Here is a 14523-nt window from a genome sequence, read left to right as displayed (position 1 = left end):
GAAGTCCAGGACGTCCTTCACCAGACGTCCACAGTCCTCTTTCCGCTCCTTTCGGAACTCATTTGGTTGGTCGACATCCCGTGCTGTCCCCGCCACCAGCCGCGGACTATGCAGGGACCGACCTTCTCGGCTCTCCCCGAAACCCACTTCGTCATGGAAGCCTAGACCGAAACAGTCCAGGACTAGGGAGACTCGGCCACGACGTCCCCCCCCCCCCATGACTGCTTCGGCGCCCCGGAAGACACACTCATTGTAGGAGGTCGACTGCGGTTCCTTTATCACATCTGGGCTGCCGCCTCAGACGACAAATGGGTGTGAGACCTTGTGTCTTCCGGTTACCACATAGAATTTCGGACCCGACCCCCGAGTCGGTTCTTTCTCTCAAACCCCCCCCAAAGACTCGAAAACGACGCGAAGCCTTTTTCTCAGCAATCCACTCGCTCCAAACAGCAGGAGTGATAATACCTGTACGAGACGACGAGAAGTTCGGGGGGGTTTTATTCCAACCTCTTTGTGGTCCCCAAAAAGGATGGGTCAGTTCGACCCATCCTGGACCTCAAACACCTAAACAAACATGTGCACGTACGGAGATTCAGAATGGAGTCCCTAAGGTCCATTATTGCATCCATGGTCGAAGGGGAATTCCTCGCCTCCATAGACATCAAGGACGCGTACCTGCACATACCCATCGCCCCAGATCACCAAAAGTTCCTCCACTTCGCAATTCAGGACTCCCACTTTCAATTCGTAGCTCTACCCTTCGGCCTTGCCACCGCACCAAGGTTCTTCACCAAAGTCATGGCGGCCGCCATGAGCGTCCTTCAGGCCAGGGGAGTAGTCGTTCTCCCTTACTTGGACGACCTCCTCATCAAGGCCCCCTCCTTCCGCGACTGCTCAACCAGCGTACAGATCACTGTGGACACCCTATCCCGCTTAGGGTGGCTAGTGAATCTGGACAAATCATCCCCGATCCCATCACGATCCATCACCTTCCTGGGCATGTCCCTGGACACCCGTCGGGGCTTGATCCTTCTCCCTCAGGACAAGGCGATCGCTCTTCAACGAGCGGTACGCTGCTTTCTATGTCCTCTGTCTTGCTCCATTCGATTCAGCATGAAAGTGCTCGGCAGGATGGTGGCAGCTATGGAAGCAGTACCCTTTGCTCAAATGCACCTCCGCCCAATGCCGCCTGGCTCAAAAACCGCAAGTCAAGACCTTCCTCCAGGGCGTTTCCCATCTAGTTCCCCCGTACAAACAGCCGCTGGAACATGGGACCTCAACCTCGTTCTGGACGGTCTCCAGAGGTCTCCCGTTGAACCCCTCAAGGAATCCTCCCTTGCTCTTCTGTCCTGGAAGGTAACATTCCTGGTGGCAATTACGTCCATCAGACGGGTTTCGGAGCTAGCAGCACTCTCTCTTGCCGCAAGCCTTTTCTGATCTTTCACCAGCACAAGGTGGTTCTGCGCCCCTTTCCGGATTTCCTTCCAAAGGTTCATACCCCGTTTCATTTGAACGAGGACATTGTTCTGCCTTCCTTTTGTCCACACCCGGTTCATAGGGTGGAAAGGTCTCTGCATTCGTTAGACCTCGTCAGAGCTCTCAGATATTACATATCCAGGACAGCCCCCTTTAGGAAAACGGACTCTTTGTTCGTCATTCCTGAGGGGCCTAAGAAGGGACAGGCAGCTTCAAAGGTGACTCTGGCTCGCTGGATTCGCTTTGCGATCCAGGAAGTCTACCGCTTGCAACTCAAGCCCATTCCTAGTGGGCTGCGGGCTCATTCCACGCGAGCAGTTGGTGCTTCGTGGGCCATTCGGCATCAGGCTTCAGTGGAACAAGTGTGTAAGGCTGCGACCTGGTCTAGCCTACATACGTTTTCAAAGCATTACAGAGTCCATACCCAGGTTTCAACTGAGGCACATCTGGGTAGGAAAACTCTGCAAACGGCAGTAGAGCACCTCTCTCAGTAGGCGCTCCAGGCTGTCTGGGACTGGTTCCTAGTCCTTGGGTTGTGTTGTCTTATTTTATGTTTCCCACCCATGGACTCCTTTAGGACGTCCCATGGTCCTGTGTCCCCCAATGAGGCGTCAGAGAAAAACGGATTTTTGTGTACTCACTGTAAAATCGTTTTCTCTTAGCCATCATTGGGGGACACAGCACCCACCCTTTTGCCCTATTGGGCCTTGGTTCTCTCAGTACCTTATTTGGTTATGACTTTTTTTCTCATGTTCCTCTGTTGAGAAGTTTTTACTGTTTTTTTTTTTTTTTTTTTCTCCTACTGCTTGTGTACTAAAACTGCAGTTGCCTGGCCAGTGGGTGTATACTGCAGAGGAGGAGCTATGCTTTTGCATCTACTTAGTGTCCTCCTATGGATAGGCAGCATAAGGCTATGTGCGCACAGTGTGTTTGTCGCGGCGTTTTTGTGCGTTTTTCGGGTGCGCTTTTGGACTCAAAACTGCATGACTTTGCTTCCCCAGCAAAGTCTGAGTGTTCAATTTTGCTGTCCGCACACAACTTTTTTTTTTAAGCTGCGTTTTTGAGCTTAAAAAAAAATGGACATGTCAATTCTTTCCTGCGTTTTTCTGCGTTTTCCCCCCATGCAATGCATTGGAAAACCGCAGAAAAACGCAGAGATCAAAAACGCAGCAAAAAACGCACCAAATCGCAGTAAAAACACATGCGTGTTTTGCCTCGTTTTTTTGACGCGGGTGTGTTTTTGTGCGTTTTTAGCGGCCAAAAACGCAGCGTCAAAAAAACGCAGTGTGTGAACTTAGCCGAACACCCATGGTCCTGTGTCCCCCAATGATGGCTAAGAGAAAACGATTTTATAGGGAGTACACAAAAATCCGTTTTTTTTGTAAAAACCGAAAACTACACACATTTGGTATTGCAATTTCAAGAACAACCCAGTCTGTAAAATTCATACTTTTTTACCCCTTCACTAAACACCAGAAAAGAAAAAAAATGTAGCAAAATTTTTTTTTAGCATACAGATGACAAAGTGGAATAAAACGCAATTAAAAAGTAATGTCTAAATATAAATAGTTTAGCTGAAAACATCGTCTTGCCCTCCAAAAACGAAGCTGCCATACAGCTCCGTCAGCGAACAAAGTTATTCTCTCCAGAATACAGCAATGCAAAAACTTCATTTTCTATAATATTGTTTATATTGTGTAATAGTGGAAAAAGTAACTGTATTATCGCTGTATTCATACTAACCCCAATATCAAAGCTGTCTTCTTACTTTTACAACATGGTGAATGGCAATAAAAAATAAATAAATAAAAATCTGAATTGTTGTTTCTTCTTGCTATTCCCCTCCCAAAAAAAGCTAAATAGAAAGCAATGAAAAGATATTGTGGCCCAAAATAGTATCAATAAAAATTCCAACTCATCTCATAAAAAAACAAACCCTCATATTACTCTGTTGACTGAAAAATAAAAAAAACTTTACCCTTAAATTCAGTGAAGCAATACTCCTTTATTTTGTAAAAAAAGCACTTTTAGTGTGATAGTAGCCAAAGCTAAAACAAGTATATAAATCTGGTATTGCTGCAGTCGTACTGACATGAAGTAAGCTGCCGTTTTCCTTATACCACAAGGTGATCAGCATTAAAAATGAATAAATCCAATTTGTCAACTGCTGTTACCTCTCAAAGATCACAGAAAGGCTTGGCTTGGCTCACATTTATCCTGTGTTCTATGTTGACCACTTGTATGTGGTTATAAAGGGAACCTGTCAGGTAATTTGTGTTGTAACCTAGTAGCAGTGTGATGTGTGGCCTAGTAACCCCTTTCTACCCATCCCTGTGTTTTAATATTGTGTAATGTGCATGTATAAAAATATATTTTATTACTTATCTGTACCCTATGTAAATAAGCAGGGGCTCTAGCCCCATGGGCGTCGCATCGCCCTGTGGTAGTTTGCATGTTTTCCATGATATCACGCATTGCGCATGCTCAGAAGACTCCTGCGGTTCCAGTCATGTGCAGTGCGCATCTGAAGACGAGAAGCAAGCACCCGGATAACAAGGCTGCGGGAATGGTAAGTGCGTACGCGCGGGATCTCAAGGAGCGATGGGACGTCGCTCATGTAAATTCATGGTATCACGCCCACAGGGGCGTGATGCCACGGAAAACATGCAAACGCCCACAGGGCGATGCGGCGCCCATGGGACTAGAGCCTCTGATAATTTACATAGGGAACACATAAGTAATAAAACATATTTTTATACATTCACATTACACACTATTACAACACTATTAGGAAGGGGTTATTAAGCCACACATCACACTGCTACTAGGTTAGAACACATAAATTAGCTGACAGGTTCCCTTTCAGTGTAAATTATTGAAAATGTGATTCAGACACAATTCCTAAGGAAAAATTCACTGTAGTCAGGAATATGGACTGATTTTTTAACTCCCAACTGGTATTTGGTCTGCCAGTGTACATCTTTTTACGTGTCTTTTTAAGCGTGCACAAAGGCGTGGTCAACAACAGTTTTGTGCACCTTTTGAAAAGATGGACACCGATGAACAGAAGCCAAACTGCGGCCAGAGTAACTCTGCTGCATCATTAATGAATGGATCTGTTGTTAATTTCACCTGAATTATGTATTTTGGAAATGTAGATGGAAACTGCCCTGTGGTAATGTGCCCATAGTTGCCGCCCTGTGGTAATGTGCCATCTTGTAGTATTATCCCCTGTTATGACATTGTTCACATAAAAAAAAAAAAGATTTTTCTCACCTCTCCTCCGTTCTTTGAGTGTTTTCCTTACCTGCTTGCAGCACGCAGGCACCTAGAGCCTGTGACGATTGCTGTCCGGTACACTGGGCCGCCGCCATCTGCGTTTTCCTACTGGGGAACAATTTGCAGCACTGCTCTCCTCACATCTTTACGAATGCCAGCCAGTCAGAATAGACCCACTTTAGCTGCTAGCCTCTGGCCGGCGGCACCTGCGATTAGTAAAGCTGTGTAGAGACGTGCGTCTTTGTGTGGTGCTGCAAATTATATATTCACCTGAAGGAAACTGCTGCCTGCGGCAGCCCCTTGTACCGGGCCATTATAGGCATGGGGTCTAGGTGTCTGCGGGCCGCATGCGGCTTGCAGGCTGCGTGTTTGAGACCTCTGATCTAGGGGATTAATAAACTTCTTGAATGTGGTTTTTGAGTACTTTGATGGCCATAGTTTATAAAATGGTATCACGTTTGGGTATTTTTTTGTCATAGGTCCCTCAAAGTCATTTCAAATGTGATATGGTCCCTAAACAAATTGGTTTTGTAAAATTTTTGTGAAAAATTAGAAATTGCTGATAAACTTTAATTTTCAGCTCTGCAGGTATTGTTCCTGGGTCGTGACCAGTTTCACATACATAAAGGTCCTCTTTAGCAGATCATAAGAAATTCATGTATACAAGTTACATGCTCTACAAAAATATCCAAAAGAGTTATGGCACGCACTTTTATTATGTGGGGCCACCTTGTGCTCAAAGTATATAGCAATGTTGTGTCTACTGGCCAGGGATGTGCAGTTGTCTGCGTGTCGCCCCGCGACAGCCGACGGGCTGCTTGGATCCGGATCCACAGTGGCTCGAGGGGTTCTCCCGACCCGAGGCGGGATCGTGCGGCCGTTCGAAATCAAAATGGGAGAAAAGATATTTACAAAAGGGGGTGAAAAGATTGGATAGTGTTCGTGACGCCACCCACTGGTCATGGTAAGGCGGGATACCACCGCTGCTGCGTTTGGAGGAGAGCACCCAGGACCGATGGGATGGCAGCTTGTGATGTTAACCCCTCCGTGGGCAGGGGAATGGTGTCCCGGGGCTCGGTGATGGATGGCTGGGTCCCCGTCGGGAGTAGTTGGGCACAATGTACGCACACAGTCTAGAGATGCTGACACTGACACCGGGTAAACCAAAGTCCTGAATGCCTTGCAACCTTTGGGTGATCAGGCTGGGTCCGTGCCCTTTTGGCGTTGCTGGTTGGTCTATAGCCTTATCCCTTGGCACAGTGTTTACTCTGTGGATCCCTTTTGCATGAAACTATTCGGGTCCTGTTCACCTGCGTGGCTAGCAAGGTGAGCTTGCTCTCAGGGCGCACGCTTGGGATTTTCTGGACGGATTTGGGAAGTCCTATCTCCTTCCTTGCGCTAGTACCTCGATTTTGGAGCGGTTGGAGAACGGTTCGTGAAGATTCCGTCCTCATCGGGTGAATTACTGGGCTGCATAAAGCTCCTTCCCAGCCTAGGGTCTGCGTACCCCGTCGTGCCCTGGCCCCTGCCCGGTTGTAGCACAAGGCAGTCGGTTTGCCCTCCGTGGCAGTACCGTGCCCCCTGTCACTACCCCATGCAACCGGGGTTCCAGCTCCTTCCAAGCCAGGCCAACATCTGGCACCTGGGACGGGTACAGGAGCCCAGCTCTGCAGCGTGACCTTGTCCTGTTACGGCTCACTGACACTCTGACTACTCTGACACTTCTGGCCCTCCTTCTACCATCCCTCCATCTGGATGGCCCTATTCCCCTCAGGCCGCCCAATGGGTGTCTGGTGGGTGTGGCGCAGTGTGTTCCTCTGGATTGGTGTATACCTGTTCTTAGCAACACCAAAGGGACAGGACCCGTAACCAAGGAGGAGCGGGTACCATGCAGAAGGGCAGATTGCACGGCACCCTTGTGACGACCTGGTAGGCCAGGGTGTCACATCTGCATCGTGAGTTACTGTAGAGCAGCAATTAGAAATAGCCTTCTTCCTGACTTGGGATTTCTCTTGGCTTCACTGCAATGCATAGAATCCCCCTATACAAAGGAACTGGCTATGGGGAAAGTAGCTATGAATACATAGCCAACAGTATGAAGCTAATTAGGGAGAAATAAACAGCGCTAAACATTCGGAATATCAAAGAGCAACATAACTAAGAAAATGTCACACTTAAAGAGGTTATCCACATTTAGGACAACCCCCTTCTCATTCCACAGTTTATGCCCCATTAAAATAAAATAAGCTTATACTCTCCTCCTGTACCAGCACTCGTGTGAAATTGTGACGTCACTCGATCCCTGTAACCAATCGCCGCTGGCTTCTTTCACTGGCCTCTAGGCGTGTGGGTAATAGTGATAGCTGCAGCTGGCCGCTCACTTCCGGTTGATTACCCATATGTCTGCAGAATGGAATAGAAGTCAGCGGTGATTGGAAACAGGACTCGAGTGACGTCACAACCTCATGTGAGTCCCGGGAGACCAAGTCTCAACATCTGGAATGCCGCCAGCATGGGAGGAGAGTACAAGCTTTTTTTTTATTTTTTATTTTAATGGGGGTCAAACATGGAGAATGAGAAGGGAGTTTTCCCTAGTGGAACACAACCCCTTTAACTGGACTTTTTTTTTTTTTTTTTTTTTTTGCAGTATGTACATTGTAGATATATTCATTATGTTTTGTACAGTCGATATTAATGGAGGGCCAGTCTTTTATAGAGTGGCCAAATGACTGTCCGTTCAGACTACAGGCACGTTTGTAGTCTGTAGCTATAAAGAAGCACAGCTCTGCATAAATGCTGTTATCACAAAACTGTTACCTTTTAAAACATTTTAAACTGAGAATTTTTGCTAATTATCTTCAATTTTATTTTTGTTTCAGATGGAATGGACAAATAAAACCTTTGCTGGACATGATCTTTAGTGCATCTCTTCGTGGAGAATTGACAATTATTCCTCAGCTTTTAATGCTCCTGAATTGAAATAAAATGATAAAACTATTATTTTAGTTACAGTGAACGAACATGGTAGAATAAAGGCGCAAATAAAGCTTTCTCCTCCACGTTGGAAGAAGAACACTAAGCCGATAACCAAGTTCAGACGAGAACTGAACTTTGCTGACCAGCTTTGTCCATAGTGCGATATAGTCGTTCTCGTAGCAGATGGATAGATGCAGGAACTGCCCACCATTTCCATGTACTAGTCTGGTTCACAAAAAGGCACCAGATGAGGACATGAGGTCCATGTTGAAAATAGCCGTGCGCTCTAGCACATACGGCAACATTTTACGCTCACGGACCTAATATACAATTGTGTGAAATCAGAGTAGTTAGTGAAACCTTCAACTTGTAGCTTTGAGAGCTTTCTTTTTTTATATACAAGGAGCCTAAAGTAAGCATTTCATCTGTACAGTGTCAAGCTTTAATGTTCATTTGTGCTGTGAATATATTTATTTCAGCTTTTTAAAGCTGTCATAACTGAATCAGAGGAATGCCAGCATTTCTTGATCCATCACTGTGTAAATATGTTGTGCTGTTACTGTTTGGTTTTATTTTCCTGTGTCCATGCATCATAAATCCAACTACTCGTTTCTCTGGGACACAATTTGTATTTGGGAGCGAATACAAATGTGTATATGGTAATGCACTTGTGTATATTTTTTTTTTCCTTATTTTTGTGTGTGTCCAATTCTAAAGTCACACCTTCTGTCTTTTACTGCCTGCAAGATGTACATATTCTACTGTTAATGTTCTAACAATTCCTTGTACAATTGTGCCATGGAAATCTGTTTGGCTTTAACACTGAAAGAATTAAAACAAATAAGATTGTAATTGATTCCTGTGGTTGTAAGTTTTTGTGATCCGAAATATATAGCCATTGTACATGAGATGGATGTGAATTGCAATATATGGATCTGTACTGGTAGGCAGAGCTGTGGAGTCTGTAAGCCAAACCTGCGACTCAGACTCCTCAATCTCCCTTGCACCGACTCCACGACTCCTACTCCCATATATATTGCTTATATTTAACCCCATAGCGACGGCCTAACGTCTCAAGACGTCGGAAAAACAGGGTACTTATTCTGTTCCGACGTCTTGAGACGTCAGGCCGGAAAAACCCTGTAGCGCCCCCCAGTGACGAAAAATCTCGGGGGTTTCAGCTACCGGGGGTAGCTGAGACCCCCCAGATTATGAATCGGGGTGTTTTTTTATGCACCCCGTTAATGCGATCGCCGGTATACACCGTATACCGGCGACAACATAAAAAAAAAAAAAATGGCTGGTAAAATCTATTTATTTCTCATCTGACGTGATCAAACATGTCAGATGAGAAATAAATGTGAGCCCTTAGTGCCCCCAAAGCCCCCGGTACCGGAGAAATCCATCCAACCCCCCCCCCCCCCCGGAAAATCCAAGATGGCGCCGACGCGCGCTGAAAACTCCCGCCGCCGCCGGCTCTGCATTCATTTCCCTCCGATCTGAAATGATCAAACATTTCAGATCGGAGGGAAATGTCCCCCTCCTGACCTCTCCTCCGGTACACCGGAGCTCTTTGGTCCCTGGAGCCCCCTCCAGTTCTTCAGAGCCCCCCTCCGGAGCGTGCAAGATGGCGCCGACGCGCGCTGAAAACTGCCGCCGCCGGCTCTGCATTCATTTCCCTCCGATCTGAAATGATCAAACATTTCAGATCGGAGGGAAATGTCCTCCCCCTGACCCCTCCTCCGGTCCACCGGAGCCCTCTGGTCACCGGAGCCCCCTCCGGGTCTCCAGAGCCACCCCCCCTCCCCCGCATTCATTCTGCTCTTTCTGCCGCATGTGACACGTCACATGCGGCAGAAAGGTGTCCCCAGGTCCCCCCAGGTCCCACTAGGTCACCCCCCATCACCCCCCCCCAGCCCCCGGTCATACGTTACCTGTCTGGTGATCCGTCCCGCGATCACGCCGCCTCCTTCTTGAATGCTGACGGCGCATGCGCAGACAGCGGCTGTCAGCTGGATTCCTCCCCCGGTCCACAGTGGAGCAGCCTGTGCATCAGCGACGTCAGTCTTGCAGGGACGCTGACGTCGCTGATGCACAGGCTGCTCCACTGTGGACCGGGGGAGAGTGAGTGCAGTAATCAGCAGTCTCTCCATGTGAGGAGTGTGGTCCTCACATGGAGAGACTGCTGTTCCAGAAAATGGGGGGTACGTTCTGTGAGCGTGCCCCTCATATTCTGGAATGAGGTTACTGCAGGTCACTCTGCCCTAAGTTGGACCGGGGCAGTGTGAGTGCAGTATTCTCAGATTACTGCACCCACACTGCTCATGGAGAGCTTGCTCTTCCAGAAAATGGGGGATACGTTCCCTGAACGTGCCCCCCATATTCTAGAAGATCCAGAGTCGGCGTGGGACCTCACGGATTACAGCGGATTACAGCGACCGTAATTTCTTTATTTTCAATAAATTGGGGAAAGAGGAATGTTTCGGGGAGTTTTTTTTTTCAAATAAATTTTTTTTTTGTCTTTTTTTTTTGTCTATTACTTGACTGGGTTAGTGATGTCGGGTATCTGTTTAGATGCCGTGACATCACTAACCCCAGGGCTTGATGCCAGGTGACATTACAGCTGGTATCAACCCCATATATTACCCCGTCTGCCACCGCACCAGGGCGCGGGATGAGCTGGGGCGAAGCGCCAGGATTGGCGCATCTAATGGATGCGCCACTTCTGGGGCGGCTGCGGCCTGCTATTTTTAGGCTGGGAAGAGTCCAATAACCATGGCTCTTCCCACCCTGAGAATACCAGACCCCAGCTGTCCGCTTCACCTTGGCTGGTGATCTAATTTGGGGGGGACCCCACGTTTTTGTTTTTTTTTAAAAAAAACGCCTGGGGAGCCCTCCAAATTGATCACCAGCCAAGGTGAAGCTGTCAGCTGTGGTTTGCAGGCTACAGCTGTCTGCTTTACCCTAGCTGGCTATCAAAAATGGGGGGGACCCCACATCGTTTATTTTAATTATTATTTTTTTGGGGGGCTAAATACAAGGCTAGGCACCCTTTAGTGCCACATGAAAGGCACTAAAGGGCGCCAGCTTAGAATATGCAGGGGGTGGGACGTTATATATGTTTGACATGTATCCATTCATCCATTGTAGCATTTTAGGCTGTGCGCCCACAATCGGGATTTGCAGCGTTTTGGGCGCAGAGTGTTTTCCCTGTGTCCATAACGCTGCATTGTGCAGTAGAAGCACAGTGGAAGGATTTTTAGAAATCCCATGCCCAATGTGCTTGCCCAATGTGCTTCTTTTCTCCGCCACATAAACTGACCTGTGGCGCAGCTTCCCGAGCCTCAGCATGTCAATTTATGCTGCGGAGATGAGTGTTCTCTGCAGGTAGCATAGAGCTCCACAGCGGCCTGAACCCAAATCGTGGGCATGGGCATCTGCGTTCTCCCGTGGACAACACTCACATCTCTGCAGGAGGCTGACACTGTGTACTAGACGCCGTGTCGCTGGCTCATGGCCACATAGCCTAAAAGTGAGACATTGGTTGCTACAGCAACATTTTTGTGAAGTACCTGTGGATTCAAAATGCTTATTATACTCCTGAATAAAATCTAGTTTCCAAAATGGGGTCACTTGTGGGGGTTTCTAATGTATAGGTACCCAAGGGGCCCTGCCAATGTGACATGGTGCCCGCAATTTATTTCAACTTTTCCAGAATTCAAATGGTGCTGCTTCCATTCCAAGCCCTCCCATTTATCCAAACAGAGGTTTTTGGCCACATGTGGGGTATCCTTGTGCTCATAAGACATTGGATAACAACCTGTTGGGTCCACGGTTTGTTGTTGTCTCTTGAAAAAGTGAGAAATTTGATGCTGAAGCAACATTTTTGTGAAAAAAATGAAAATTTTCAATATGGCAACCTAAGCTTATCAAATTCTGTGAAGTATTCGTGGATTCATACTGCTCACTATACACCTAGATAAAAGCCTTGAGGTGTCTTGTTTCCAGAATGGAGTCACTTGTGGGGGACCTCCACTGTTTAGGCACCTCAGGGGCTCTCCAAATGCAACCTGGCGTCCGCTATTGATTCCAGCCAATTTTGCAGTCAAATGGCACTCCTTCCCTTCCGAGCCCTGCCATGCGCCCAAACAGTTGATTTCCACCACATATAAGGTATCGCCAAACTCAGGAGAAATTGCACAATAAATGTTATGCTGAATTTTTTCCTTTTACTCTTGTAAAAAAAAAAAGCTACCTGGTTGAAATAACAATTTTGTGGTAAAATTGTTTTTTTTTTTTTTCATGGCTCAACGTTATAAAATTCTGTGAAGCACCTGGGGGTTCAGGGTACTCACCAAACATCTAGATAAATTCCTTGAGGGGCCTAGTTTCCAAAATGGGGTCACTTGTGTGGGGTTTCTGCTGTTTAGGTACCTTAGGGGTCCTCCAAATGTGACATGGTGCCCGCAATCTTTTTCAGCCAAATTTCCTTTCCAAAATTCAAATATTGCTCCTTTCGTTCCAAGCCCTCCCATTTGTCCAAACAAAGGTTTCAGACCACATGTGAGGTACCACCGCGCTCATAAAAAAGTGGTTAACAAACCTTGAGGTCAAATTTTTGGAATTACCTCTTGAAAAAGTGAGAAAATTGATGCTAAAGCAACATTTTTGAGAAAATTATTAAAATTTTCAATATGACAACGTAACGTTAACAAAATCTGTGAAGTACCTGTGGATCTAAAATGCTCACTATACCCCTAGATAGAAGCCTTGAGGGGTCTAGTTTCCAAAATGGTGTCACTTGTGAGGGGTTTCTTCTGTTTAGGTACCTTAGCGGACCTGTAAATGCAACATGGTGCTCGCAATCTATTTCAGCCAAATTTGCTTTCCAAAATTCAAATATTGCTCCTTCTGTTCCGAGCCCTCCCATTTGTCCAAACAGAGGTTTCTGACCACATGTGGGGTATCGGCGCACTCATAAGAAAGTGGGGAACAAGTTTTGGGGTCCATTTTGTTGTGTTAGGTCTTCTAAAAGTGAATAAATTTGGGTTAGAGCAACATTTTTAGGTAAAATTTAATTTTTGCTTTTTTTCATTCCACATTGCTTTTGTTCATGTGAAGCACCTGAAGGGTTAATAAACTTCTTGAATGTGGTTTTGAGTACTTTGGGGGGTGCAGTTTTTATAATGGTGTCACTTTTGGGTATTTTCTGTCATCTAGGCCTATTGAAGTCACTTCAAATGTGATGTGGTCCCTAAAAAAATGGTTTTGTAAATTTTGATGTAAAAATGAGAAATCGCTGATAAACTTTGAACCCCTCTAACTTCCTAACAAAAAAAAATTTTGTTTCCAAAATTGTGCTGATGTAAAGTAGACATGTGGGAAATGTTGTTTATTAACTATTTTGTGTCACAGAAATCTCTGGTTTAACGGTATAAAAATTCAAAAGTTGAAAATTGCTAAATTTTCAAAATTTTTGCCAATATTCAATTTTTTTCTTCAATAAACGCAAAAAATATTGTCCTAAATTTGGTACTAACATGAAGTCCAATATGTGACGAAAAAACAATCTCAGAATCACCGGGATCCGTTGAAGCGTTCCAGAGTTATAACCTCATGAAGTGACACTGGTCAGAATTGCAAAATTTGGTCTGGTCATTAAGGTGAAAATTAGCTCCGTCACTAAGGGGTTAAGTGAAAAATTTATTGTAGTACAATGTGAACATCATAATTTAATCATTGTTATGATACAATAATCAAGATATTTAGATAGAACCTAAAATATATTTATTGGAATACAACTTTAGAACACAAACCTGTAATAAATTGGAAATATGTAATACATTATGTAATGAGATATATATATATATAAAAATATATTCTACAGTAGTTTGATGACTATTTATTTTAAAAATTTTGCAAAACGAAAATGAAACCCCTTACATTCGAGGAACAATTGCATTCAAATGACAATAGTATCATCAAATTTGTGAAATATTCAAAAAAGTTTCCCCTCTTTTTCATTTCAAAAAAACGTATTTTCGTGTTTTAATTTTTTGAAGATTCTGGAGTGATTTTAGAATATTCAGGAATAATTTAGAACATCTAGAATAAGAATAATCTAGTGAAAAAATGACAGTTTTAATTGTTACCCATTAAAAATGTATATTTAACATTTTCTTTAAAAGTTCGATCTAGCCTTACAAACATGTGCTATAAGAAGAGCTGAAAGAATTGAAAAGCATGTGGTACATTTGGAGTCAGGCAGCCATCTTGGATACTAGAAAGTGAATTTTACTGTGAATACGTTTTTTAATTTAAAAAGTGTATGTGAAGTGAATAAGTGATAAAATTATCGTAATAAATAAATAGTATAAATGTTTATAGATTTCTAAGTAATATTGGGAAAGAAAATAAGAAAGTAAATGTGATATGAAAGAGTGCGTACAGGGGTAGGTCTGGTAGTTCAGTGAAAGATATAAAAAGAAAGTGAGACAAATATCATAATTTATTTGAGGAATTTAATACGATATTTTGACCATAATAGTTTCTTCAAGTAAAGATCAATCAAAGGTAAAACATAGAGATTATATTGATTCAAATATTCATTAACCCCTTCACGACCATGGACGGATATATCCGTCATGGAGCGTGTCCTGTTAAGCCCCGCCCCCTGCCGCAGCCGGCGGCGGTCGGCACACATCAGCTGTTTTCAACAGCTGACGTGTGCCTGCTAGCCGTGGGTGGAATCGCTTCCACCCGCGGCCATTAACCCTTTAAATCTTGCTGCCA

General features: G+C 45.0%; 1 protein-coding gene and 1 pseudogene across 2 annotated transcripts in view; both read left to right on the top strand.

Moving 5' to 3' along the window:
- Positions 1-8587, top strand: part of TTK (TTK protein kinase) — a 305010-nt gene extending 296423 nt beyond the window's left edge. For both annotated transcript variants that reach the window (XM_075340172.1, XM_075340171.1), the window contains exon 23: positions 7635-8587. The gene's annotated coding sequence lies outside the window, so the exon portion shown is untranslated. The remainder of the gene's footprint in view (positions 1-7634) is intronic.
- The window catches only part of LOC142297245 (uncharacterized), a 160076-nt pseudogene that overhangs the window by 3072 nt on the left and 142481 nt on the right, over positions 1-14523 (top strand).

Source organism: Anomaloglossus baeobatrachus, chromosome 3 (genome assembly GCF_048569485.1).
Source record: "Anomaloglossus baeobatrachus isolate aAnoBae1 chromosome 3, aAnoBae1.hap1, whole genome shotgun sequence".
Classification (NCBI taxonomy): Eukaryota; Metazoa; Chordata; class Amphibia; order Anura; family Aromobatidae; genus Anomaloglossus; species Anomaloglossus baeobatrachus.
The sequence above is the reverse complement of the archived record's forward strand: the minus strand, read 5'-3'. Positions and strand labels throughout refer to the sequence as shown.